Raw genomic sequence first — 20,174 nt, forward strand, 5'->3', positions numbered from 1 at the left:
CTAGATATTTTTCTTCATGCCCTATAGGGAAAATGAGTCCAAGTGGTAACCTCTGAGCAACAAGTGTTGCTTTTCTAAACAGAAAAAGTGATGAAGCCTGCTACAGAATATTCCTTATGGAGAGCTGGAAAACCTGCTAAGACACCACCTTATTCTAAAGCCATCTTGGAACCTTAGTGAATTTGAGTGACGAGTTCTTAAGAGGAGAGATTATGCAATTCTATTATTGCATTGAAAAATCCCTACTCAAGACCTTTTCTTTTTCCTTCCACTTGACAAATTATTCCTAAAAACCATTGCCATTACTACTATTTTCTGATTCACCTACAACCCCTCTCAAAAATCCTTGGCTGTGATGTCTGAGATTTCAGAACAGTCTGGCTCATTATTGTGGCTGGAAACCAGATAATGAAATTTATGTTTGGCTTAACTACCAGGGAAAAAGCATGGAGAAATAAGCCACATGTAGTCCTTCTAGTATTTTCCTTTGATCAAATGTCATAGTCATGAATAATAGAAATCCTGGTTTAGTTGGAAAGTTGACTAAATAGCACAGAGTTACTATGTTATTCTAAAGTAAACAAATGTGTCTTTTGTTGTCTCTTTACAGATGGATTTTAAAAAGTTTTGTATTTTAATGGTATGGATTTCATTACCATTGATGACATCTGATTGGCAGCTTACGAACATGAGTTGGAAGAAGATTAATTCTCTAGGGGAAATTTTGGAAATGACTTGAGAGTATTTTGTTAACAGGTAGGTATCCTTTCTGAAGGAAACCTTCTCAATATCTAGTCATGGGAGAGGTGAGATAGAAACCCACTCAGAGCCTGCTGGAGAGAAATTGGATAACAGAATTGGAAGAAACTTACATAAAGTTTAAGTAAATATTAACTTAAAATAAGCTAATATTTTCCATATTAGCTTATTCTAAGTTCTGAATACGTTGACTTTGCCTAAGTACTGACTAATTTATTCTAACATTGGATTATTGAAGTCTCTTTTCTGTCTTTCTCTTACTTTCTGATATTTGTATATTTCATTACTCATAAACACTTACACCAAAGGATGAGATTATAACAGAGAAGAAATTTACAGCAAGATGGAAGTCTGATGGTTACTTTCAGCTTGCCTTTCCTCATTTATAAAATGAGAATGATAATATTCCCTACCTCATAGTGTTGTTCTAAAGATTAAAGAGGTAATATGTGTAGAGTGCTTAACATAGCAGCTGGTACAAGGAAGATCAACATATATGAATTGCAAATCATTTTATGTGAATTAATTTTATAGATTGAGGGGAAGAAGCGGTCAAATTATTGAGTGAAATGAGGCTTAGATTTTATCTATGTTTCCATCAGTTTCTCCTGAATTAGCTGGTCAGAAATATTATCAACAGTATACTTCTGAACTCACCTAAGTTATTGTGCTTCTGAACTTTCTGACTTAAATACATGAATATTTCAGTTTAAGTGAATTCAATGCTACCTCCTTGTTACAGCAGTGTCGTCTGAGTTACAGCCTACAGTTGAGTGATTCTACTCTGTTGGTTTCATTGTATCAGGTGAGATGGGGCTGCAAAGAACAGAAAATTGGATTAACAGTGGCTTAAATAATGAAAATACTTATAAATTCACATAATAAGAAGTCTGAAGATTGGTTACTTTAGTGGAACAATGGGATGCAGGGACTTCCATCATCATACTGCTGTCCTCATCACACTGGCTTTTGTTCACAAGCTTGTCTCCTCCTGTTTACTAGAGGGCTGCCTCAGCTCCAGGCATTGTGTCCTCATGTTACTGCATCCAGAAGAAGGAAGAACAATTTCTCCTTACAGGTCTCTTTTCATTAGAGGGGAAATTCTTCCCTAGAAGCCTCCCAGGAGACTTACCTGCCTTAGCTTGTGTTCCCCAGAATGCAGAGTCTGAGCATCAGAGTATTCCATCTTAAAGGGTAGAGCAAGGGAAGCAAAGGAGTACCCATCTGAGGCAACAAGAATTAACAAGGATGAATAATAATGGTGAATTTTGTCTAATGATGACCCTGGTCTTCTAGTGTATAAGACTCTCTATCTTTCTCATTCTCTGTGTGCATCTGTTTGTGTGTACACTCATGGGTGTGTATGAATTCATTCATCCATTTCTTTCATTCATACATAAATTCAATATGTACTGAGCATTGACTATGCTGTTTGCTGGGATTCAGAGACAAATGCGAAACAGCCCTTGATGCAAGGACTCCATGGCCTGTCAGCTCTCCCTTGTCCCTACTCACTCACCCAGGTCAGACTCCTGCTTCACTTCCTCATCCACTTTGTTGACAACCTCTCAAGCCCCTGCCTTTTAGCAGTCCTGGAAACCTCCCAATCTTGCCTCAATTTGACTCTCTGCTTTCTGCAGTTTGGCTGACCTTGGTCACTGATTTCTGCTGAATAAAATCATGCAGACCTAGGGATTAGTGTCTCTACTAATGTGTATTTTCAGTCCTATCTGAACTAGGAATAGCTGTGATTCTTTGGAGCAACTTTAGTTTGGATATATCTATATAGATCCTTAGGGATATATACAAGTATGTCCTTATGGATGTTTAAGTCTTCCTTACACCTTTGCTTTGGATGAAAGAAAACTCAGAGCTGAATTTGTGCTTTACTGTAGCACTCGAGCAGGAGCTCGCTGTGTGTACAGAGAGACACACCAGGAAGGGCCTCTGGCTGCCTGGCTGAGGGGAGAACCTTCCCATGGCAGGAACATAATAGCGGAAGGAGCTGGGAGTAGGCACCCTAGAGGGTGGTCCAGTTCTGTCCCTTGATGGTTGTGTTCTGGGGCAGCTCGTATCAAATTTCCTGGCTAGTAATGCAATATTGTGCATCTTCAAATCTTCTACTGTTCCCTGTCATTCATTACAAAATCAGTTTTGATTGTTTTTCATGAAAGAGCTTATAAATGCTGGATAATGTTCAGGCTCATGTCATGTGAGTAAACAGTAGCCCTTTTGAAGAAGACACCCTTGCAAGACAATTAGAAAGAAGCAAGAAAGTTTTACTCAAAGTCTTACCTTTTCTGTGTTGCCTTTGCTATGGTTGTTTGCAGCCTCCAGCACTGGGGGTCAAGAAGGAGGCCAACTTACAATAGTTTGGACATATCTGATCTGATGTTGAGAAAAACAGCATTTTCAAGACATGTGAAATAGTCACTCCAAAATGTCTTAATATAGATAGTGACAACTCAGCTTATTAAAAAGAAAATAATTATATGGGATTTAAAGTATCTCAGTGAAGGAGTCACAATGTAAAAAAATGATCGAATATTTTTCAGGAAGGATACATTAGAAGTTGGGTTGTGCTTTTGCCCCAGGTTAAATAGGATATTGTGACACTGTTCAAACGGTAGGCAATACTTCAGATGGTTTGCAATGTCTCTTTGAGGCTCTCTTTCCTGGGAGATCACCCTAATGCAAGAGTTGTGCCTGGAGCAACTTTTAATCATACTATTGGTTTACCAGTTTAGGGTATCTGGCTGGTGATGTGTCCTCAGTAAATTACAGCCGGGCTCATTTTGCTGACAAAATATTTTCTCCTGTGTTGAACTACTGCCTTTCTTCACGTTGCCTGAATATGAATTAAATGACCTTTAATTTCTGTGGAGGAATATTGTATTTTGTAGATGCTTCATGTTTTGATACTGATTTGCAAAAAATGCTCTCTGGTGAGATGTGTTTTGCACTGCAGTTTCCATCTCCTTCTCCCTCCCAAGAAAGGGGTGTATTTAGCTCTCTTTCTCCCAGTGCTCAGTCTCTCCCAGGAGGAAGATTTTTGAGGCAGCTCCCCTGTCTAAGAGTGGTACTTTACTCAAGACATAGCACCCCCCCCCCAAATGATTGTGTTTTAAGACCCCAAGAGGCTAGTTACTCTATCAGAAAGGGTTCCCTGGGCTTGAGGAGTTCTCTGAAGTCAGAGATTGTAGTGGTCATGGCTGGTTGTCTAAAACAAAGATCCACCCACTCCTTCCTCCTGCAACCCATGTGAGGCAGTGGAGGCTGACTCTAGCCCTTCTCCAGGGGTGGGTCCTAATTCATGTGAGCCAAAATTGGAATTCAATCCTCCTTTTCAGTGATTGGTTCAGGGGTGGGCATGTGAACTAAGGGGGCTCAATCAGAGTGAATGGAATGACTTTTATTTCATGATGGTGGGGAGGGATCATAGTTAATTTTATGTGTCAACTTGAGAGAACTCTGACTAGTATAGGGGGAGAGTCTTGCTCTGTCTCAAATGGACATGAAAGAGAAAGCACATTGCTCCAGGTGCTGCTGCAGCCATCTTGTGACCACGAGGGCAGACTCCTTCTGAGGATAAAGCAGGCTTGCTAAAGAGGGAAGACCATAGCGAACTGCAGAGAAAGAGAAAAAAAGCCTTACTTTTTCCTGGAGCTTGTCCTACCTTGGGGATTTAGCTTTGTGAGAAAATAAATTCCTTAGTTGTTTAAATCTGTGTGAGTCAGATTTTCCTATTCTTTTCAACAATGTATTTAGCATATTACCTACTTAGCAGCTACTGCGAGCCAGGCGCTGTCCCAGGTGCTGGTGAAAAGCATGGTCAAAGTGGCTACCTTCATGAAACATGCCTTCTGTTAACAGAAAACACAGTACACACATTTATACTTAATATGATATCAGGTAATCAAGCAGGGTGAGGAGTTAGGGAGTTTTGATTGGGGGTCATATATCTGAGAGGTATGCTATATGGTCAGGGAAGTGAATAAAGTGAGGGAGTGAGCCATTAAAACATTTGAGGAAAGAACTTTCTAGGCAGGGGGAACAGTAAATTCAAAGGTCCCAAGGCAGGAATGTGCTTGGTATGTTTTAGGAAAAACCTAAAGCACTGGTACAGCTGAATGAGATGGAGATTGGTGGTAAGAAGGAGGCAGTGGTGAGAACATGTGGGTTGATAGACTTGGAACTGCCTGTTTATGTGAAGCAAAGCTATTGGAAAATATTGAGAATGGGCGTAATTTGCAGCTCAAAGCAGCCTAATGGGTATAGAGGTAAAGTAACTTGGACCTGAATGTACAGTCTGCAAAGATCAGGACACGCTGATAGCAGGATTTGCCTTTGAACCTTTGAATAGTCATTGCACCCATTTAGTCTTCAAGGAAGTCATCAGATCAACTAACTGTTGTTGCATTCTTATAGGTCTAATAACCAAAGTTCAATATAACTATGCACATATGTGTAGATATACAGATGACATTGAGAAAATACCTATCTTTCCTATTTTACTAAGAATTTAAATATTAGTTTAAATTAGGAATAACTGCTGTATTTGTTTTGTTACATGCAGCCTCTGTTGAGATGACATCATGTGTTTTTCCTCTTTTGATCTATTAATATGGAGAGTTATATGAACAGATTTCCTGTTATGGGATCATCCTTGCATTTCTGGAATAGACCCAACTTGGCCATGGTATATTATTTGTTTAATATGTTGCTGGATTCAATTTACTGATATTTTATTTATCATTTTCATATCAGTATTCATAAGAAAAATAAGATTATAGCTTTCTTTTCTGGTGCTCTCTTATCCCGGTTTTTGTATTAGGGCCTTTGTAAAGGCACTTTGTTTTTCTTCTCTCTCTGGGATTATTTAAATAGTTTCAGAATTTTCTTTCCTTGAAGATTTGAAATAATTTGACTTTTATGGTGAACACAATCTACTCAACTTAAAAATTATTCTTAATATGGCTTTCCAGTTTTTGTCCACAGGCTGGCATAATTGTTAAACAGATATACTAATATTTATTTTGTACAATTTTGCATTCTGATTTTTTCCCCTTTGTTTCAAATGCTTTTCCACATGCTACAGTCTTTATAATAATTTTAATTGATAAATATTATTCCATTGTGTGGATGGACCATAATTTAACACTTTCCTATCCTTGCATGATTAAGATATTTCCTGTTGCTATTTTTGTAAAATAATGCTGCAATAAAGGCACTTTGCAAAGTTGTATTCTAATTTTAGATTTTTTTCCCCATTAGGATAAATTCCCAGGAATGAGAAGGTAGAAAACTTTCTATGACTTTTAAGACCTATGGGCAAACTATTTTCCAAAAGTTTTGTACAAATTTCCAAGGTCTCCAGAATTTTGATGTGTTATTTGCACAACATTTTTGTCAGCTTTGGATGTTATTTATATATACTTTTTCTGTTGTCAGGTGTGAAATAGCGTCATAAAAATCTAATCTCCAGTCTCAGGGGCAGGAGAATGAGGAGAGTACTTTCCATTAAACGCTGACCTTCCCACTGAGATTCCAGGGTTGATTTAGTTGCTGTTGTTTTTTGGGTGTAATAAGAGTTAGTCATGAGCTTTGTCTGAGACCAGGACCCCAGCTCTTCGCTGCATTGTACTGACTGAAGCCAAGGTCCATTATTCAGACCTGGTCACCTTTTTGTTTTTATTTGTTTTGCTTTTTAGTTAACATTCATTGAGCTCTTACAATATGCCAAGCACAAAGTCTTAACTGCGTTTTCTTCTTACCAACCAGGACACATGGCTGGAGAACATGAGGACTTCCTTTTTTTTTTTTTCATATTTAAATTTTTATTTATTTTTTGAATTTTATTTATTTTTTTATACAGCAGGTTCTTATTAGTCATCCATTTTATACATATTACTGTATACATTGTCAATCCCAATCTCCCAATGCATCCCACCACTGCCACCACCACCCCCACCACTTTCCTGCCTTGGCGTCCATACTCTAAACATGAGGGCTTCTGTGGGCACGTGGAGCAGCAGCCTGCCTCTGGGGGCCTCTTTTCAAAGACAAAATGCCTTCCAGCTTTACTTTCTCTCAAACTCAATTTAGTGACTATAAACACAGATCGCTGTCTTCTGAGTAGGCTGGTAGCTGGCTCAGGGAAGGGAGAAAAATCTTGGCTCTCTGACACTGAACCTGAGGTTCTTCCCCAGTTACTCTGTGTGAAACAAAACACCACTTGCCACCTCAGCAGAGGAGACCTCTTATTTTTGGAAATCGAAGTACTTTGTAACCATGACGAACTTCTGATGTCAGTAAACCGTCCCCAGAGAGAGGTTCTGATTACAAAAGCCTCACATATAATAACCATGCCGCTGGAATTGTCACACAGGTGCTGGCCCCAGGAGGGAGTCTGATCTCACCGTACCTGCCAGGGGCCTTAGAGAAGGATTAACTGAAGAGCAGAAACCAATTAAGACCATTTCTATGGTATTTAAATTTAGTTTTAAAAGTGAGCCCAGGCAATTCAGAAAAAGAATACTCCTGTTTTCATGATGATAGGAGAAAAGCAAGTGGTAGAATCTAAAAACCAGATTTCTGCTCTTACGTGAGTTAAGAGAATGAGGGGGCAGAGAGAAGAGGTATGCTCTTAGATTAAAATTCTTCTTGAGTGACATGCTAAAGCCTGGTGCTTTCCTGAATTTGAAGCACATCAGACTTGCTATTTTTTGCCTCTTCCATGAACTATGAGTATACAATCATTGTTTAATAAACACTTATTGAGCATGTAGAATATTCTTTTTTTTTAATTTTGCGGTACACGGGCCTCTCACTGTTGTGGCCTCTCCCGTTGTGGAGCACAGGCTCCGGACGCGCAGGCTCAGCGGCCATGGCTCAGGGGCCCAGCCGCTTCGCGGCATGTGGGATCTTCCCGGACCGGGGCACGAACCCGCGTCCCCTGCATCAGCAGGCAGACTCTCAACCACTGTGCCACCAGGGAAGCCCAGAATATTCTTAATTATGTATGTATTTAATCCTAGGGATATGAAGTCAAATAAGATTTTGTCCTTACCTTCAAGCTGATTGTGTCTAGCACAGGGGAAAAAAGTACATAGTCATAACAATGATGGATGTTAGGTCAAGGTGCTGTGGGAACCTTGAGGAGATAAATACTTTGGTTCAAATGAGCCAAGTATTAAGCTGTGAGGCTCCTTATTTGACCTCCTGCCCCTTATGTTTTTTTTTTAATTTTTATTGAAGTATAGTTGATTTACAATGTTGTGTTAGTTTCAGGTGTACAGTATAGTGATTCAGTTATACCTATACGTATATTCATTCTTTTTCAGATTCTTTTCTATATAGGTTATTACAGAATATTGAGTAGAGTTCTCTGTGTTATACAGTAGGTCCTCGTTGGTTATCTATTTCATATATAGTAGTGTGTGTATGTTAATCCCCATCTTTGCTACATATCTTTTCTGGAAGATCTTGTTCACCCCCAAGCACTTCCACCACTGCTTGTGTGCAGATGATTCAATTGTTTTCTCTCTTGCCCTGATCTTTCTCTAGATTGCAGACCTATGTGTCTACCCATGAGTAGATGTCTCTATACAAGTGTCTGGCAGATATTTCAAAGTCAACCCAAAGTGAACTCATCTGCCCCCAAACCTATTCCCACACAGTACCCTGCTAGCCAATGCTACCACCATCTACCGAGTCACAAGGCAGACACTTGGGCCATCTGAGATGCTTCCCCTCCTTCATCCTTTATACCTAAATCCTGTTGAATTAACCTCTCAAATAGATTTTAGTTGCTCTCCTTTTTTATCTATACTTCCATTGTCTTAGTCCACACTCGGGATTCTCCCCTCGTTACCTCAGTGGTCTCATGTCGGGTCAGAGTCTTCTTTCTCCAATCTCACCCTCCCTCCCCTACCACACACACTTTAATTCCCTGGGTCAGAGGGATCTATGTGAAACTCATATCTGATCATATCACTCCTCTGAATAAAATCCTCCAGTGTCTGCCCAGCAGAACCTGGCCCTTGTTCCCCTCTGGCTGTGCGCTCCATCTCCTGTCATTCCCCCCATGCCCAAATGACTTTCGATTCCCTGACCCTTCTGTGTTCTCTTTCACTTCTGAGCTTTTTTATGCTCTTTCTTCTACCCAGAATGCCGTTTCCTTTCCCTTAACATGTTCACTCCTGTGTCCTTCAGATGTTCAAAGGATGCCTCTTTCCAGGAAGCCTATCCTCCTTACTCCAGTACGACTTAAGTGTCCCTCCAAACCTGTAGCCCCCTATCCATATCATAGCCCTTATCACTGTTGAAATTACTGACTTATTTTTCATTCTATTCCTCTAGACTAAGAGCTCCTCAATGGCAAGAACTGTTAATATGTTCTTCATGTCTGTCCCCGCCCCCCCCCATACCTAATGGTGCCCAATAGATGACAACAGGATGAATGTTGTTGAAGAGACAACTGAAACTCACACATCCAAAAAACGTGGTCAAGTATTTAGGACCAAGTAAATGACATTCTAATAGATCTTACAGAACTCACAGCAGAACCATTGCTAGAGAACTTTTGGAAGTTTTGGAAGAACAACAGAACCACTGCTAGAGAACTTTTGGAAGCAAGAGAGCCAAGAAATGAACAAACGTTGCCTGAAAAAAAATCAAAAGGTGAATTATTGAAATTAGGTAAGATTGACAGGTGTACCAGCACTTTTGAAGGCAATACTTATGGGTGACCATCATGAGCTCACCAAACAGTCCTGTCAAACTAGATAAGGAGGATATAGAGCATAAAGATGTCAGAAAAATGCCTAGAATGTCTTATTTTTCCTTTTTTGGCAAGATGGAGGAGAGGTCCAATATGGATGGTGGTCACTAGTGCTACTACAGAGCCTCTCTTCATGGCCTCATCTGTTTTCCCCTCTTCCCTTGAACCTACTTAGGCAGATGGGACCACTGACCAGTATTTTAAAAAAGAATTGGATGAAAGGGAAAATACTCTGCTAGCGGGTTCAAAGAAGTTGTCATATTAATGCACATTTGCCCCGTCCCATTCTTCCCTTCTTGACATTTTGAGGCCATCATGAGGTTCTTGGGGGAAGCTTTGGGTAGGATGAAGGAAAAGAGTATGAAAACTTCTTTATCTCTCTTTCCTCTTTGTTTAAAAAATATGTAAGTTTTTAGCCAAGAAATTCATTATATGGTTAAAAACTCAAATACTATATGAAGAGTTAGAATGAAAAATGGCCTTCCCTTGATCTACCCCGCCCCACTTCCAACCAACACTTTTCAATTCTTTTTAACTGTTTCTTTTGTAACTTCTCCATTTCTAAGTAATATGCCTATACTGTAATTTCTAGATTTATAAATTTTAGCTGTTATTTTGTTGACTTCATATAATGAAGATGAGGGAGCAGGGTGGTATAATAGAGCACACTTATATCAGCAGCCCCCTTTCCCTTTCCCCACCTTCAAATGGGGTCACTATACACCCTTCTTCTCCAGTTTGAGTTTGTTGTTCTCTGGGCCTTCTGTATGGCTATTATTTTAGGACTTCTCTTCAACTCTCTCCTGCCTTGGATCCCTGATTCCTGGATTTGATGTTTTCTTCTTCCTTTCTTTACTTCCTTGTTTACGTTCTTTGGTAGCTTCCTGAGAAAGGGTACATGGGGTGTATACTTTTTGAGATGTTGCATGCCTGAACATTTCTTTATTCTACTTTAATGCTTGATTGAAAATTTGTCTAGGTGTAGAATTTCCTAAGATGAAAATACTTTTCATTTGAATTCTGAAGGCATTTTTTCCATATTACTGTGGAGAAGCTCTGGTGAAAACAATATTATGTGTTCACCCAATTTATTTCATTTTCTTCTTGGGCGTGCAGGATGGCCTTGTTCCTCAGCCTTATTTGCAGTTAGGTCAGAGCCATAAGATTGAGTTATGGCCAATGGGATGTGGGTGGAGGTGATGTGCCCACTTCAGGCTGCACTGTCCTCCAGGCTCTCTCTTCCCCTTCCATGGTGGTCCTCCAGGCCACACCTTGAAGATGGTGTTATCGTAAGATGGACCCTCTGTCCCTTAATGATGGCAGAGCCCTGCCCTCTGCTTCTGCTGACTGTGAGTGATTTTATTTGGTAAGCCATTGAGATTTGGGCATTTTTCTTAGCTGATCCTGATTAATAAGTAAATATTATGCCATTCTGATTCTAGTGCCTTCTTATGTGACTTGTTTTCCATGTGACCTATTTTTCTCTTTGGAAGACGGATGGGAAGAGCACAGCATGGATATGACATCTGAGCACATACCTGAAGGAGGAGTTGGAGTCTGCTGGGCAGAAGGAGCTGTGTAAGGTGGAGCACAGCAGCTTGGTTGTATAATAGAGTAAGAACGTTTGAAGAACAGTGAAAAGTCTGCACAGGAAGTCATTCATTCATTCTTTTTTTTTTTTTTTTTTGCGGTATGCGGGCCTCTCACCGTTGTGGCCTCTCCCATTGCGGAGCACAGGCTCCAGACTTGCAGGCTCAGTGGCCATGGCTCACGGGCCCAGCTGCTCTGCGGCATGTGGGATCCTCCGGGACCAGGGCACGAACCCATGTCCCCTGCATCGGCAGGCGGACTCTCAACCACTGTGCCCCATTCATTCATTCTTTAAATCTTCATTGAGTGTCTGTTTGCTGTCAGATACAGTATTAAGGGGTGGGAAGACAATGGCCCTTATGGATTAGTGGTAGAAATAGAAATGTAAACAAAAATTTAAAAAAATATTTAAATACTGTAGAGGAATATAACATAGTGGTCAAGGGCATGGGCTCTGGTTACAGACTGCCAACATTGAAATCCTGACTCCATTACTTTTAGCTGTGTGACCTTGGGCAAGTTACTTAACTCCAGTTTTTTTCATATGTAAAATGGAGATAACAACATTATAACAATATTCTTGTTGTGAGGGTTAAAAGAGACAATAACATGTAAAGTGCTTCATATGTATTGAGCACAGAGTCAGACTAAAAACATTAGCTGTGAATGGAGGCTGATGCTAGGACCTTTTATAAGCTGTGTCAAGGCGTTTGGGCTGTATCCTGTAGACATTAGAGATCGTTTCAATGCAGAGATGAAGGAGAGATCCATTTTTAGTGCCTTGTCATTCTGCTTGTCTTAACAAAACTCAGTTTCAAGGGAATAACAATTTTCCTAAACTCTCGTAAGCCCATTACATGGCTACTCTGAACAACAGGCTTGGGGCATATTCACAAGTTCCTATTTTTATTAAGCTGACACTGGCTTCAAACTTCATCATGATTTACTAGTTTTGATTCCTTAAGGCCAGTGTAAGTCAATGTGAGTAAAATTGTTTCCTTTCATAACATTTCTTAGGCTGATTGTGATTTGATTCACTGCTTGGAGACATTTGAATGCACAGTCATAGGACCACAGACTGTCTGGGCTGGAAGGGGCTTCGGAGATGCTCTCATCCAAATCTCTCGCTTTGCAGATAAAGAAACTGAGGGCGGTGGTTTATTTTTCTATGGTCAGCTGTGCTCCTGGCAGTAACTGTTAGTGTTGGAGGGTAATAAGTAATCATGACTCTCTCCTTGCTCTGAGCTTGGAACTAATAGAAAGATAGGATGCAGGAATCTGATAGGAGGAGGTACAAATATTGGCTTTCCTACTGAATGAGGTTAAATTAGAGAGCACAACTTGACATGGCCTTTGCTCTGACTCAAACCAACACATGTGACAGGCACTGGTGGTTGTCTACCTGACACACCAGTAGGTGCCTTTCTCCCTTGTGAACAAAGCTGGTCTTCCAGCTGCAGACAAGGTACTCCCATTCCCAGCCTTCCTTTTACAGCTAGTGCATGATTGTGTGGCCTGATTCTGGCCAACGTGATTAAAGAGGAAATCGGAGGAAACTTCTGGAAGACGTTTCTCCCTTAAAAGAGAAGTGCTGTGACAAGGTATCATACTTTCCTCTCCTTATTCCCTTTCTTTCCTTCCTTCCTTCCTGTTTCCCTCACTCCCCCTCTCCCTCTCCCTCCCTCCCTTCCTTCCCTCCTTCCTTCCTTTTTGCTTTTGGACACTTGTTGCTTAAGGACACTCAGTTTGGAGCTGGGGCAGGTCATGAAGGGAGGCATGTCAACACGCTGGGGATCGCAGACCAGACACATGAGCAGCACCTGGGTCCTTGGTGACGCTGTTGAGCAGCCCCACCAAAGCCGGATCGTCCTGACTCCGGGTTTCTTGTTACTTAGGCTCAAGTATGCTTATGGTACCTTCAGTGGCTTGTTATGTGCCGCCAAAACCATCCCAAGTGATAAATCTACCTGAACTCTAAACCTCCAGGACGCTGAGTCACCTTGTTTATTTCCCAATCTCATCATTGGATCAGAAAAGAGACAGAGGGTGGGAGTGTGGAGTAGAGAGACAGAGGGCTGAATTGTTCTATCCATTCTCTCCTCTTGCCCACTACAGACAAGTGAGAATGGGAGATAAGCATCCCTTCCTCCCAACTAACCCCAATCATAACATTGGAAATTGGAGTCTAAACATACAAGGGTCTTGTAATTCATTTTGAAGAGTTAGATCCAGGCTTTTTACGTGATGAACAGAGTTGAATTGTGCGTGTGTGTGTGTTCTGATAGTACTTCTAAAGCTTCACAGGCTCAGTCTTTCGCAGGCCTCATCGGTCTTCAAGGCAGTGTAGAAAACAGAGCATCAACAACAGTGTCAGGCATGCCTGAAATATGCATCTCGTTTCCAGAGTCCTGGACATGAACAATGCAGAAAGGATGAACCTAGCGACCACATATTTGAGGCACAGTAATTTCATTATGAAGTTTCCTTCTTTACTTTTGCCCCTGAGGGGAGAGGATTATTAAAATTATGTCCTTGCCCATCAGGCTGTCAGAAAAGCCCAAACTCCTTTTTCCAAAGAGAGCTACAGAATAGCAGAAGTGATCGAAGCAAATAGCTGTCTGCCAGTCAAATCTGATTTCCATAGTCTCCACATTTCTTTGATGAGGTATTTCAAGCTGCAAAGAAGGAAAATGTTTTTTCCTTTCCAAGTAATTGTAGTCATAAAACTCAGCCAAACAGACCAAGGTGCCGAGGAGTTTCAAGAAGCAGACATGTGCCCTGCCTGACCACTCGCATGGAGGAATCTGTTCATATTGGTAGGGGGTGGAAGCCGGCAGGTTTAGTGTCCTGTGATGGGAAAGAAGATAACGGGAAAGTGGGTGCTGACCCTGCTCCCCGGGCCTAATGCTTCCAGAACTGCTTGTTGCCTGGGTGACTCCACACCCCTACACGTGGGCCCCACGTTGCACTAACTCAAACCTCGTGGCATTTCATGATGACCCTGCACTGTCCCACTGAGTTCTCATTTAGATATGGGAAGGCAGATCTTGTTGGATCGACTATTTGCTTTTCCAGAAATATTTGCCAACCTTTAATGGAGGTTCACAAAGTTTTGAGTTGGGGGAAAATGGGAATAAGTGATATTTGGTGTTCTCCACAAGCATTCAGTTTTCCTCATTTACTTAAGTGTTTATTGCCTATTCTGTACAAGCGCTGAGGATGGAAGGGTGAACAGGAGAGTGACAGGGCAGCTACTTGGAGCTTACAATCTAGTAGGGGTTGGAGACAAGTGAACCTCTGATGATGGTCCCATATGAAAGGAGCTGCAATAGGGGAGGCAAGAGGCATGATGAGAGCTCACGTCTTGGGCATCCATCTCAGACTTTGAGGATCAGGGAAGGCTTCCTGAAGGAAGCAAACAGCTAAGCCAAGTCCTAAAGGATGAATAGGGGGTGAAGCAGAGGCAGGAACTGGGGAGAGGAAAGGGCAAGTGTGAAGGCCAGATGGGAGAGAGGGTGGTCCTTGGCTCATGAAGAGAGACCTGAACTTGGAGTGAGAATGGGGAGGGGCTAAGGAGAGAGCTTTGTTAAAGAGTTTGTATTTTGTCTTGGGTGCCATGGGGAGCAGTGATGAGTTTAAACCAGAATGTACAAATCATGTACTGACATTGATAAAAGATCTTTCTAGGTACAGTGAAGAGAGAGGAAGGAGTCAGAGGCATAAGTAAGAAGGGTCTTTAAGGGTTTTGAATTAGGAAACTGAGTCACAAGGTATTTAGGAGATAAAACTGATAGAATTGTATGTGGGTGGGGGGGAGGCAGGGAGGTGCTTAGAATGAATCTCAAAGGGTTTCATTTACAGAGATGGAAAATGCCAGATGAAAGAGGTGGGAAAGACCCTGGAGAAAAAGATAAAGAACTTTGTTTGGGACATAATGAGTTTGGGATGTTTCTGTGACATCCAAATAGAGAGGTCATGTAGATAGTGAGGAAGTCAACAAATGGTATTAGAAGTTTGTGTACTTAATATTCAGACTGTTTCAGCTTCATGTTCTCGGCCTTAGTTGGCTTTCTATCCATGGCTTGTTAATTCAGATTCGTGGGTTTGAGACTTTTACTTTATTCAGCTCTTAAACATCTCAAACTACATCTCTAATCCTTGGCCAGCATTTTGCAAATGTGGGTCACTTGTTACAAGAGACACCCAGGGCCCAGGGGCCACAGCTACAGAGAGAAACGGGTCTTAGGTCAGCCTTAGAAATACTGCTGTTCACTATATCCATAGCCATCATGGCTTCAAGATCTTATGTTGTATCTTCCTTCCCCTCAGCCTTTGCCTGTCCAGCTTATCCTTTAGGCTGGTGATTTGTTTCAAAGCCTATCCTTTATTATGAAGTTCTTCCATTCCCTTGATTATATTAGTGTCCCGTCTCTGGACCTGAATACTATTCTGGCTTCATCATTCACTAAATGTCAGGGCCATCTCTACTTAGAAGAAATTTCTCCCCATAATTTATTTTGATGTGAGCTCCTCAGTGAGGTTAAGGTAAGAAGCAGTGATTCAGTTAGGCAGACCAGCACATTTCTAAAGACTGAGACTCTCAAATCAAGTAATTAGGCTCAGCAGCTCAGAAATCAGGTTCCAGATAAATAAGCATTTTGATAAATTCTGAAAAAAAAAATCGTCTCTTTTATGGACTCCTTGCTGCTTCAAGCTTTGAAGTTTCACATGCATCAGCTGCACGAGCTCAGTTGGCGAGGGCTCAGATGTTTCCATAAGATTGATCTTATGATCCCTCACTGCAGGCCAAGGTTTCTCACTGGAACAGCATAATAAAGTGGCTAAAGCAGCCGCATAGAGGAAAAAGCAGTCAGTCAGAGCTGAATTTGAATACTACCTCCATCACTGATTAGTTGGAAGGCCATGGTCCATTTGTTTAACTTCTTTGGGGCTCAGTTTCCTCATCACAAAGGTAGATGATGATACTTCATAGGATTGTCGTTGCTGTTGTTGTGAGAATTAATAGTCGTGCCACATGGAAAGGGTCTAGAGGAAGTTCAAATAATTATTCCTTGCCACTGGGTAGCACCATCTGTGCATTAGACCTATGCTGTTCGATATGGTAGCTAGGGCATGTAGCTCTTAAGCACTTGAAATGTGGCTGCTTTGAACTGAGATGTGTTGTCAATGATACATATCAATACAGATCAGACTCCAAAGACTTAGTATAGGAAAAGGATGTAAAAAGAGTATAAAGAATTTCATGAATAACGTTTTATTTTGATTACATGTTGATTATATGATAATATTGGGTACAATCTTATTTCTAGATTTTAACACGCTGGAATTAATTATTATAATTAATTTCACCTTTTCCTTTGATTTTCTTAATATGGCTACTAGAAATTTAAAATTGCGTATGTGGCTTGAATTCTATTGCTATTGGACACCTCCGTTTTGGACATAGGACTTATACTGAAGGACTTCTAACATACGAGACTGTAAGCAAAGGACTCACCTGGATCGCCACAGCAACCTCCCCAGCTGGTGTCTTTGTTCCAGTCTGTCTCTTCACTGTGCTCACAGGATCTTTCTTGGCTCCTACTTTATGTTGGAATAAAGGTTGAACCCTTCAGAGTACCTGACCCGTAGCCCATCTTCTGTAACCATTCTCATCCCTGTCTATCCTCCTAAACACACTCTATGCTCAACCATGATGACTCCTTGTAGCTTCCAAAACTCACCACATCCTCTTCCACATCTTTATTATTCATTCAGTGAACAGTTTTTGATAATTAACTGTGAGCCAGGCAGTGTTTTAGGCCTTGGAGAAATAGCAGTGAGCAAGACAGATGAAGAGTCTGCTCTTTTAAAGTAATTTTTTTTGGAATATAGTTGATTTACTATACACAGTAATGTTGTGTTTTGTTAATTGCTGGAGAGCAAAGTGATTCAGTTATACCTATACATACATTCTTTTTAATATTCTTTTTCCATTATGGTGTATCACAGAATATTAAATACAGTTCCCTGTGCTGTAGAGTAGTACCTTGTTGTTTATCCATTCTATGTATACTACTTTGTATCTGCTGACCCCAAATTCCCACTCCATCTCTTCCCCCTCCCCTTGGCAACCACAAGTCTGTTCTCTACGTCTGTGAGTCTGTTTCTGTTTCATAGATAAGTTCATTTGTGTCGTATTTTAGATTCCACATATAAGTGATATAATATGGTATTTGTCTTTCTGAATGACTTCACTTAGTATGGTAATCTCTAGTTGCATCCATGTTGCTGCAAATGGCAATATTTCATTCTTTTTTTATGGCTGAGTAATATTCCATTGTATGTATGTATCACAACTCCTTTATCTATTCCCCTGTTGATGGACATTCAGGTTGTTTCCATGTCTTGGCTATTATGAATAGTGCTGCTATGAACATAGGGGTGCATGTGTCTTTTTGAGTTATAGTTTTGTCCAGATATCTGTCCAGGAGTGGGATTGCTGGATCATATTGCAATTCTATTTTTAGATTTTTGAGGAACGTCTATGCTGTTTTCCATAGCGGCTGTGCCAGCTTACATTCCCAACAGTATAGGAGGGTTCCCTTTTCTCCACACCCTCCCCAGCATTTGTTATTTGTAGACTTTTTAATGATGGCCATTCAGATTGATGTGAGGTGTAGTTTTGATTTGCAATTCTCTAATAACTAGTGATGTTGAGAATCTTTTCATGTGCCCTTTGGCCACCTGTATGTCTTCTTTGGAGAAATGTCTATTTAGGTCTTCTGCCCATTTTTCAGTTGGGTTGTTTGTTTTTTTGTTGTTATTGTTGAGTTGTATGAGCTGTTTGTATATTTTGGAAATTGTTGGTTGCATCGTTTGCAAATATTTTCTCCCATTCTGTAGGTTGTCTTTTCATCTTGTTTATGGTTTCCTTTGCTGTGCAAAAGCTTATAAGTTTTATTAGGTTCCATTTGTTTATTTTTGTTTTTATTTCAATTGCTTTGGGAGACTGACCTAAGAAAACATTGGTAAGATTTATGTCAGAGAATGTTTGCCTATGTTCTCTTCTAGGAGTTTTATGGTGTCATGTCTTATATTTAAGTCTTTAAGCCATTTTGAGTTTATTTTTGTGTATGGTATGAGGGAGTGTTCTAACTTCATTTATTTACATGTGGCTGTCCAACTTTCCCAACACCACTTGCTGAAGAGACTGTCTTTTCCCCATTGTATATTCTTGCCTCCTTTGTTGAAGATTAATTGACTGTAGATGTGTGGGTTTATTTCTGGGCTCTCTATTCTGTTCCGTTGATTCATATGTCAGTTTTTGCGCCAATATCATGCTGTTTTGATTACTGTAGCTTTGTAGTATAGTCTGAAGCCTGGGAGGGTTATGCCTCCTGCTTTGTTCCTTTTCCTCACGATTGCTTTGGCAATTCTGTGTCTTTTATGGTTCCATATAAATTTTAGACTTACTTGTTCTAGTTCTGTGAAAAATGTCGTGGGTAATTTGATAGGGATTGCATTAAATCTGTAGATTGCTTTGGGTAGTATGGCCATTTTAGCAATATTAAGTCTTCCAATCCAAGAGCATGGGATATCTTTCCATTTCTTTGAATCATCTTAAATTTCCTTTATAAATGTTTTATGGTTCTCAGCATAAAAGTCTTTTACGTCCTTGGTCAGGTTTATTCCTAAGTATTTTACTTTTTTGATGCGATTTGTTTTTTTACATTCCCTTTCTGATATTTCATTGTTAGTGTAAAGAAGTGCAACTGATTTCTGTATGTTAATCTTGTATTCTGTTACCTTCCTGAACTTGTTTGATCAGTTCTAGTAGTTTTTGTGTGGAGTCTTTAGGGTTTTCTATATATAGTATCATGTCAAAAGAGTCTGCTCTTAACTCTAATGGTGGAGTCGTGTGGTTTCCTCTGCCTGAGATGAATTCTCTCCCAACTTGCTAGAGTCACCTCGATAGGAAATAATCTAAGGTCTCCTAGCACCCTATCTCCATTTTTACCACTGCACTTATCCCACTTAATGTTATATTGATTTATTTTTTTAAGCTTCTAATTCTTTTTATTTCTTAACAGTAATACTTAAAATTAACTTTTTTTATGAAGAATACTTTTTTCATTAAAAAATTGAGATATATTTGACATTAACATTGTATTAGTTTTAGTGATACATGATGATCTCATATATAAAATGATTACTACATTAAGTTTAGTTAACATCCCTCACTACACATAGTTACAAAATATTTTTTCTTGTGATGAGAACTTTGAAGATCTACTCTCTTTTCAACTTTCAAATATACAATACAGTGTTGCTAACTATAGTCATCATTATGAACATTACATCCACAGGACTCATTTATTCATACAGAGACATCCTGTGTCCCATTCATCCAGTTTCCCTCAGTGTTTTTTGTACTTAAAACTGTAGTACAATATTATATTATCAGGGTATTGACATTGATATAATCACCCATCTTGTTCACATTTACTCAGTTTACTTATATCTATGTATGTGTGTATATTTAATCTATGCAGTTTTATTACATGTTTTGTTCATTTATTTACCACCACGGTCAAGAGCAGAACATTTCTATCATCACAAAAATCCTACATTTGCCCCTTGTAACCACACCCACTTCCTTCCTATCTCTGGGTCTCCTTGACCACTGGCAACCACTAGTCTGTTCTGCATCTCTAGAATCTTGTCATTTCAAGAATGTTATATAAATGGAATCATACAGTATATAACTTTTTAAGACTGGCTTTTTCACTCCCCATGATTCTCCAGAGATTCATGAGTTGTTGTGTGTTCATTCCCTATTATTGCTGTGTAGGATTCCATGATATGGATGGACCACAGTTTGTTTAACCATTCACCTGTTGAAGGACACCTGAGTTGTTTCCAGTTTGGGACTCTTATGAAAAAGCTGCCATGAAAATGTGTACATGTTTTTACGGGAACATAAATTTCCATATCTCTGGGATAAATGCCCAAGAGTACAATATCTGGGCCATATGTATGT

At 40.1% G+C, this 20,174-nt stretch overlaps 1 protein-coding gene across 1 annotated transcript in view; it reads left to right on the forward strand.

Annotated features, from left to right (window-relative positions):
- Positions 1 to 629: 629 nt before the first annotated feature.
- Positions 630 to 20,174, forward strand: part of GPHB5 (glycoprotein hormone subunit beta 5) — a 31,513-nt gene continuing 11,968 nt past the window's right edge. The window contains exon 1 of the mRNA XM_004313816.4: positions 630 to 756. The gene's annotated coding sequence lies outside the window, so the exon portion shown is untranslated. The remainder of the gene's footprint in view (positions 757 to 20,174) is intronic.

This window comes from Tursiops truncatus, chromosome 2, assembly GCF_011762595.2.
Source record: "Tursiops truncatus isolate mTurTru1 chromosome 2, mTurTru1.mat.Y, whole genome shotgun sequence".
Lineage (NCBI taxonomy): Eukaryota > Metazoa > Chordata > Mammalia > Artiodactyla > Delphinidae > Tursiops > Tursiops truncatus.